A 9,094-nucleotide genomic window follows, 5' to 3' on the forward strand; every position below is an offset into this window, starting at 1 on the left:
GGCCTGGGAGAGAAAGCAGGAAATTCACCCTACCATCATGGCGTATCCACCATCTCCCTTGATATGCAGCTAAGCAGTGCCTGGGTCACAGGCCAGGCTGATGTGCTGTCAGCACAGGCCACAACAGAGATGTCTCTCTCAGGTCCTCCAATGCCATATCTGCTCTGAGGATATTTGGGAACCCCCTCTGCTCCCCACCCCCGCTGTTGCTGTAGCACTTGTTCAGCTCCAGCAGTGCTAGCAATGATGAGAGTGCTAGTGTGGACAGGGCTTGGGTGTCTCTACTGATGTGTCAGGAGAGATGACATGGTGATAGCAATGTAAGTGGTCTGTCTATACTCGAGCTGCATAATTGCTAGCACTGACAGAGCTGCACCAGGGCTTGAGCCGCAGCGCAAGGTTTCCCTAAGGCCCTCAGTGGAGACAAGATCCAAATGACTCTCTCTATAACAAAGAATTATGGCATTGCAACCCCCACCATCGCAGCTCTCAGCACACCTATAACCCATTCCGCAGTCCCACCCACAACTGCTCTCAATTGGGCAAAGTTGGTCACCCCAATATTGGGATTGCCTTTGCTTTGAGCAAGCTAACTATTGTGTTACTCTGCATCATTGCAGTGCCAGCATGAACAGCAAGTGGTGGCCTAGCAGATGAAATTAGTCCTGCCAGAGCAGCTTGGACAGCTTAGAGCACTGGCTCTGTCACCTGTCAGGTTACTTGCATGCAGGCCAGAGAGCAGGTGAGGTGGGCCTTGGCTCTGCCACTCCCTCCTCAATAAGCCAGGCATGCATCTTGATGTTCAGGATCCTTCTTTATTAGTCATTAATAACTATTATTAATAATTTGCTTGATTAAATTTCACCCAATCCCTCTTTTTTTTCTTTGATTTGCAGTCAAGGCACGAATTGTAACCTTGGATCAGAACTTTATTGCCAGCAATGAATCGGTAAGACTGGGAGGAAAGAACCTTTAGAAGCATGAAACAGACCGGAGGCCAGGTCCAGGACCCCAGGGGTTAGTGTCCTGCACTGCCAGGAGAGCTGAGTAGCTCCAGTCCCTTGCTCATAGTTCAGTGATTCCAACCCCTCATCAGGCATGCCCAGCTCAGCCATGAAGCTGAGTCACTCAGAACCAGAAAGATTTCAAGGGAGACTTCTGGATGTTCAGTAGATCTGAAAATTTGGGGATGGGAATTTATTTCAGAAGCATCTAATCAATTGCTTTGTTGTTTCCTTTCCATAGCACCACCTGGTGGAATTGCAGGTAAGCTATGTTATTCTGAAAGATTTTAATGATCACGTTTTACCTTGAGGAAACAGATGTTTTGGTGAGGAGGGAAGGAAGGAGCTATATGGGGACAGCCACTTATGCCAAGATGCACAGTGACAGCCCCTGATTTCTTTCAGTTCCTCCCCTTGTCACCCACAACTTTGCAGGGAGGGTCTGGTATCCATTCAGGCATCTCTTCTTGATCTCTGTCATTCAGGCATCTCTTCTTGAACCATGTCAATGACTGGTGAGTGTCACTGCACAGCAGCCAGTTGGTTGGCAAACATTTCAAGAATACCATGTACATTTTATCCTTGAGTATGTTGTGAAGTGGGGAATCATGAATCCCTCCCACACTTGAGTTTCCTTAAGAAAATGGTGAACTTTATTTAACACAGAAACAGTGAAAGAGTTTGAGAGATTGATACTTCAATAAGACAAACAATAGAAGCTCCCTTTAGCAGCTCCCAGCTCTTCTCCTTATATTATCTTTTTTTTTCATAGTATGGACAAAGTATGGGGCCTGACCACTTGAGCTAAAGAAGAATCGCTGTTAGCAACAAAAGGCTCATGATACCAATTTAGAGCAGTTCTAACTCCAGTCAGTTGAGGGTCGTAGAGTGTGCGCATTTTGCATATTACACCCATATCAGCACCCACTAAACAGTTTATTACGCTACAGAAACAGTTTCTCCTGAAACCTGTTTGAACATTTTAGAGCAATTTCTACAGACGTGGAGTTGTAAAAACTTTGCCCTTTCAGTAAGCATGGGAACATCCCAGCAACTGAAACACAGCTGCTTCCAGTTTAATCCATGTGCTTCCAAACCAGAACCTGGTAGCCCCTTAGTTGCTGGACTACGTTATTGTACAAATCATGTAATACAGAGAACAATGGTGTAATAAACTGGCTCTATGTATGTGTGTGGGAGTGAGCTGAAGAGAGAGAATCCTACCTTCTGTTGGATGGAACCAGAACCCATTTGTGTCATTGGCCCTGCACTGCTAGCAGCTAATGGAGATTTTCCTTTAGCTCATATTGGAGCAGGAGAATATGATTTCTATCCCTGATGCTTCTGTGAAGTTCCAAGGGCCTGGTGTACATCATAATGATGACTGTTATTGGCAATAACCATCCATCTCTTCAGGACCCCAAAGGGAATCGCATTGGTCAGTGGTTGAACGTGACTCCATATTGAGGCATTGTGGATCTATCCTTCCCATTGGCTGCAGAAGCACCTTTAGGAGAATACACCATCAATATGCCTGGCCTCAAGAACACCTTCAGTGTAGAGGAATATGGTAAGGGCCATTGTGGCAGGTATTTGAAGGGAGTAGGGAATGGGTGTGTTTCTTACAGACTCCTCCACCCTGTGTCAGAGGGGTGGGACCTTCCAGATGTGGGCAGGTAGCCATTTGGGTGCACTAGTGGCTAGTGATGTACAAGCAGCCACGCTGAACCCAGCATTAGTTCTCACCCTTCTTCACTCAATCCCATGTCTTCATCCTCCCACTAATGGGGCCTGCAGTTGTGCCCTGGAGAAGACCTCCCTCTCCTGGGAATGAGAAGGGAGATCTGGCTCATTCATTGACCCATTCACTCCCTCCCGCTGCCCTTTCTCCCACAGACAGGCACATGCTCTGCTTCCCCTCCTGAGACCCACATGCTGGGCCTGAGAAAAGACAGGGACGTCTGTCCCATCAGGTCTGCCCATCTCTCTCTTGCTTGGGCACACATTGCTGTGGGATCCCGGTCGGCCTTGCTGGGGAGAGAGGTGAAAGAGGAACTTGTTCTCCAGGATCCTTCAGGCTGGGGCGGGAGGGGAAGCCTTCTGAGTCAAACCCACTGGCCATTTCACTCCGCTTCTCTTGTCTCTTGCAGTGCTGCCCAAATTCAGTGTGTCGATTCAGATGCCCCCAGTGATCACCATCTTGGAGGAGAAATTCCATTTGCAAGCCTGTGGCACGTGAGCTGAAGTTAACATTTTCCTTTGGCTAAAGCTGCCCAATGAAAGGCTTTCAACACAAGCACCCATCAAAAATAAAGGCTAGAATAGTCTCTGCAGTACCCTCCCACTGCTGCACCCTGCCATTCTCCATTCTGCCATGCAATTCTTTGTCTGTGTTTCCTAAATCGGGTAAGCCTAAAATCCAGAGGTGCACCCCCCCACCGAGGGGCGTTCCCTGCAGCATCAATGTGCTGGGGCAATGGAGTCAGTACTGATGCAGGTGGAAGAGCATCTCCTACCCAGTCACCCAGCTCACTCCCTGCAGCACAGCACCACATTGCTGCACCGGGGTCAGTGATGACTTAGAGGGGAGAGCACCTACTATTGAGTCACCCATGCCACCGTCTGTTGACTTTTTCCATGCAGCTGTTGCATCATTGCCTTCCTCTGACCCTGCTTACCTTTGAGATATGATGAGTGTGCATGGCAGCTGGGCAGGGCCTTTGGCTGGTGTTTGCTTGCTCAGCAAGGCTGTTGATTTGAGGTTATCTGTGTCAATGAGTCTTGCTGTTCTCTCTCTCTTCTAAACCAGGTACACATATGGGAAGCCAGTCCAGGGCAAAGTGCGGGCCGTAGTGTGCCGCAAACCAATACACTATAGTTGGAGTGTCTTCAAAAGAAACCGGGATATTTGTCAGGAATATTCAGGCCAGGTGAGCACAGGTAGTAGTGGTGCAAACACAGCGCCTCTGCCAAAGAAAGATAAAGGGACAGAGAAAGGGGGGATGTGTCAGTGGGCAGGGAGAGAACTAGTGAAGGGGGGGCAGGGTAGGAGAAACAAAATCTATTAAGCTGTGACACTCTCAACCTGGTGGGATTTCAAGGGAAATCCCTGAACTCATGAGTAGCCCCACTGACCATCATTTATAACCCAGAAGAGGGACCTGGTCATCCAGGACCAGGAGAGTTCATCTGAGAGCCAGTTCCTGGAGTTTGTATGACAAAACAGGTACAAGAATGGCCTGTGCCGATGCAAGCTCTACCCACCCACACACTGCCAACATCCATGCCTCCACCTTGACCTGGAGAGACCAGGGGTCAGCCCCCTAGCTGGTGTCAATTGATATATGCTGATTCACAGCAGCAGAGGACCTGACCACGTCCTGAGGGAGCTTAGTCTTCAGTCTCTATGACCCACTTACTTCTCACTCCTGAGGGCCTTAACCACTGCCAGCTGTGACTCATCACAAACTTTGCCTTCTAGGGTGAGAAAAATGATTGATTTACACATTTTTAAACATGTCCAGAAAACAACTTAAAGATCAATCTTTCCCCAGGGAAAGGAGTGATGCTTTCAGAGGGCTGGTACCCAATGTCTGGCTAGTGGCATCTCATGTAAGACATGAGCTAAGCATGTGGGATTGTGTCTCCCACTAGTGACTGGACCAGATAGAGCATATGGACAAGGGGGATCCAGTGGAGATAGTGTATTTCAGAAAGCTTTTGACAGTGTCCCTCACAAAAGGCTCTTAAGCAAAGTAAGCAGTCATGGGATAAGAGGGAAGGTCCTCTGACAGATTGGTAACTAGTTAAAAGATAGGAAACACAGGGTAGGAATAAATGGTCGGTTTTCAGAATGGAGTGAGACAAATAGTGGTGTCCCCCAGGGGTCTGTACTGGGCCCAGTCCTATTAAACATGATCATAAATGATCTGGAAAAAGGGGTAAACAGTGAGGTGGCAAAATTTGCAGATGATATAAAACTGCTCAAGATAGTTAAGACCCATGCAGACTGCAAAGAGCTACAAAAGGCTCTCTTAAAACTGGGTGACTGGGTAACAAAATGGCAGATGAAATTCAGTGTTGATAAATGCAAAGTAATGCACACTGGAAAACATAATCCCAACTATATGTATAAAATGATGGGGTGTAAATTAGCAGTTACCACTCAAGAAAGAGACCTTGGAGTCAATGTGGATAGTTCTCTGAAAACATCCACTCAATGTTCAGTGGCAGTCAAAAAAGCGAACAGAATGTTGGGAATCATTAAGAAAGGGATAGATAATAAGATGGAAAATATCATATTGCCTCTATATAAATCCATGGTACGCCGACATCTTGAATACTGTGAGAAGATGTGATTGCCCCATCTCAAAAAAGATATATTGGAATTGGAAAAGGTTCAGAAAAGGGCAACAAAAATGATGAGGGTAATGGAGCATCTGCCATATTAGGAGAGATTAATAAGACTGGGACTTTTCAGCTTGGAAAAAAGATGACTAAGGGGGGATATGATAGAAGTCTATAAAATCATGACTGGTGTGGAAGTAAAGTAAAGTAAAGTAAATAAAGAAGTGTTATTTACTCCTTCTCATAACACAAGAACTAGGGGTCCCCCAATGAAATTAATAGGCAGCAGGTTTAGAACAAATGAAAGGAAGTATTTTTTCACACAACTCACAGTCAACCTATGGAACTTCTTGCCAGAGGATGTTGTGAAGGCCAAGACTATAACTGGGTTTAAAAAAGAACTAGATACATTCATGGAGCATAGGTCCATCAATGGCTACTAGCCAGGATGGGCAGGGATGGTGTCCCTAGCCTCTGTTTTCCAGAAGCTGGGAATGGGCAACAGGATGGATCACTTGATGATTACCTGTTCTGTTCATTCCCTCTGGGCACCTGGCATTGGCCACAGTTGGAAGACAGGATACTGGGCTCGATGGAACTTTGGTCTGATCTAGTATGGCCGTTGTTATGTTCTTATAAGAGTGTGTTAGTTTCACAAAATGAAAGTGTCTGTGCAATAACTCAAGTGTTTGGGGCTAGGGCTTGGGCTTTTGGTACTCTAGCCCCTGAATTCAATCACTGCTGGTGAGCCATGCTGGGATTGTTGCACTCGTGGTTGGTTCATTAGGGCACTCTCCTGTCTCCCAGATGAACAGGGATGGCTGCCTCACTGCGGTGGTGGACACTAAAGTCTATAACCTGAGTCTTCAGAACAGTTACCAGTTCAGTCTAGATGCTGTGGCTTCCCTGGAAGAAAGTGGAACAGGTACGAGAAGGATTCTAGACTCGGAGGAAGGGCTCTGATTCTCCAGTGATGATCTCTTCACCTAATGTTTTTCCTTGCCCTGCATATTCTCCCACAAGGCTCCCCAGGGAACCAAGCTTGTTCCCATTAAAGCCAATGGGAGTTTCGCCACTGATTCCCTGGTGAGTAAGACTGGATCAAAGCCTGCAAAATGGAGAGGATGTTTCTGCTTGGACAGAGGTGTTGGTTCTTTTACTTGGGGTGCATTAGAAATGTGCAGGAAGCTAGGTCACACCTGGCAGGATTCTTTTGTTCTTTACTGTAATCAGGGAAAGGTCATTTGGCATGGGAGAGGGAGGGAATGGGTCAGGAGACCCATGATATTTTCAGCAGTCCCACAAACTCCTCAGGCATTGTCTGTGCATTATTTCGGAGCTTGCATTTTGTCTATTCCTCCCTCCCCTCCCCCAACACAAACAATGCAGGATTGTTCCATACAGGCTGTTCTCCGGGGCTTTGTGTGCTAGTTCTACATGTCCCTAGCAATGGGGTGTCCACCCCTTCCCTTGGGGAGGCTCTTTCTCCATCTCATAAACTCCCTCACTGGTCGAAAATGTTTCCTGATTATCCAGCCTAGAATCTTCCCTATTTGCTCAATTTTATCCCATTCCATCTAACTCCCCTGCTTTGAGCCCCACTGATGAACTCCCCGTCCTCCTCGAGGCTTACACCCTACAGATCCAGGTCACTATCCCAGCTCTACATAGAGCAGGCTCTAGCTCTGCTGCCTTGTGAAAATGGCTCTCAGGTGTGAACGGAGAATCCCACAGACCATCTCATAAACCATGATACCGTGTGCATCTAATCCGACTGCCTTCTCTCAGTCACATGATGCACACCCCCACATTCTCTGTTCTCAGGGTTGGAGTTCAATGCCACTCAGAGCTGCAAGGTAACTTCATCCGTCACTACGCTCCAGTTTTTGGATAATAACATCTACTACCAGCCAGGAGTGCCATACCATGGGAGGGTAAGTGAGCTGGGAAGATACTAGGAAAGGAAGGGGAAAGTCCAACCTCAGGGGCTAAGGGAATGCAGTTGTCATGAGGTCCTTAAAGGGGGTGACCTTGCTCTGAGCTGCCACAGCCCCCTTGTGTGTAGCTTCTCTCTTTGTCTCTTATTCTGTCCCTCTGTGAGGATGTTAAGGTTGGTCACATTGTTCAGAACTGGTGGGGGTGGGTTAGGGGATTTGTTCATGGAGTAGCACATGGGGTTGTCAGCCTGGTGGGGGGGGATGGGGGAGAGGGAGAGATCAGTTGTTGAGGAGGGTTATGGGGCTTGTTGCAGGCTGACTCTGCTTCCCCTCTGTGGCCTTGGGGAAGGCACTAAGGCATCTAAATACTTTCAAGGTTCTGAGCCTAACTCCCATTGATTGCCATGGGAGTTAGACACCTAAGTATCTTCAAGGCATCTGGTCCTTAACCACTCTGTGCCTTGCTTCCCCATCTGTAAAAGATGGTAATAATACTTCCTTTCTCCAATCTTTTGGCTGTTTCGATGGTAGGCTCTCAAAGGCAGGGACTGCCTCTTATTCTCTGTATGCTCAGTGCCCAGCACAATGGGGCACTGATCTTGGTTTGGGGCCCTGCTAGGTGCTACTGTAATACAAATATTTATAGTCTCCAGCAGGTAAGAACATTTGAAGAGCTGCCACTAGGACAAAGGCTACCAGGGCTGTCACTCATAAGAACATAAGAACAGCCATACTGGGTTAGACCAAAGGTCCACCAAGCCCAGTATCTTGTTCTCTGACAGTGGCCAATAGCAGGTACCCCAAAGGGAACGAACAGACAGGTTATCATCAAGTGATCCATGCCCTGCCACCCAATCCAAGCTTCTGGCAAACAGAGGCTAGGGACACCATACCTGCCCATCCTGGCTAATAGCCATTGATGGACTTGTCTTCCATGAATCTATCTAGCTCCCTTTTGAACCCCGTTATAGTACTGGCCTTCACAACACCCTCTGGCAAGGAGTTCCAGAGGTTCACAGGCCATTGTGTGAAAAAATGCTTTCTTGTGTTTGTTTTAAACCTGCTACCTCCTACCTATTAAGGTAGGTAAGGTATTACCTACACTCCTCATGCTTTAGTTTGTAAAGTGATCCCCAACTGATTCTGCTGGAGTGATGAGGTCAGCGGTTGTCCAGGTGAAAGAGCATTGCACAGAGACATGCATTATGGGTGGCTTATACCTTCCCCATAAGCATCCAGCCTTGGCCTCTATACACAAGACAGGAGTAGAAGGACAAGAGGTCTCATCCAGTAACTCAGGAGGCAGGATACCAGAGTCCAGTGATCTGATCTGTTCCAGTGGGAGGAGGGTCACTGCCATGGTACAACCCATAGTGGCAATAGGCTAGATACCAGCCAGATGTGGATCAGCTCATGTCTTGTTGAATAGTGTTGTGTGGGAAATGCCAGCTCTGTGCAGAAGGACGGCGATAGACCCACAGCTCTCCTTCCAGCCTTGTCAGGTGGACATCTAGCCCCGATACTTGAGACAGTGCAGAGTCCACCCTGTGGACAGCATCAGGCCGGGCTGGGCAAGAACTGGGAGGTAACTTCAAAGCACACCACTGTCCTTTCTCTATCCCAGGCAAAGTCCACGCTGGATAGCCCATGGTACAGCTTTAGGAAGGTGGTCCCATCTTATGGCATGGCCTTCTGCTCACTGAGGCCCTTCTATTCGTCCAGCAACAGCTCAGTGAAGATCCACCCTGCACAGGGCATGCCGCCTTGTGGGGGCATGCAGCAGGTCACCGTTCACTATCATATCCT

The 9,094-nt window shown here is 47.7% G+C and overlaps 1 long non-coding RNA gene across 1 annotated transcript; it reads left to right on the plus strand.

The window, feature by feature from the left end:
• Positions 1–652: 652 nt before the first annotated feature.
• Positions 653–7,289, plus strand: LOC122460116. Its single transcript, XR_006281205.1, has 5 exons — positions 653–949; positions 1,246–1,266; positions 2,421–2,574; positions 6,159–6,276; positions 7,176–7,289. It is a non-coding gene; the product is annotated as an uncharacterized LOC122460116 (long non-coding RNA).
• Positions 7,290–9,094: the final 1,805 nt, after the last annotated feature.

Source organism: Dermochelys coriacea, chromosome 1, assembly GCF_009764565.3.
Source record: "Dermochelys coriacea isolate rDerCor1 chromosome 1, rDerCor1.pri.v4, whole genome shotgun sequence".
Taxonomy (NCBI): Eukaryota; Metazoa; Chordata; order Testudines; family Dermochelyidae; genus Dermochelys; species Dermochelys coriacea.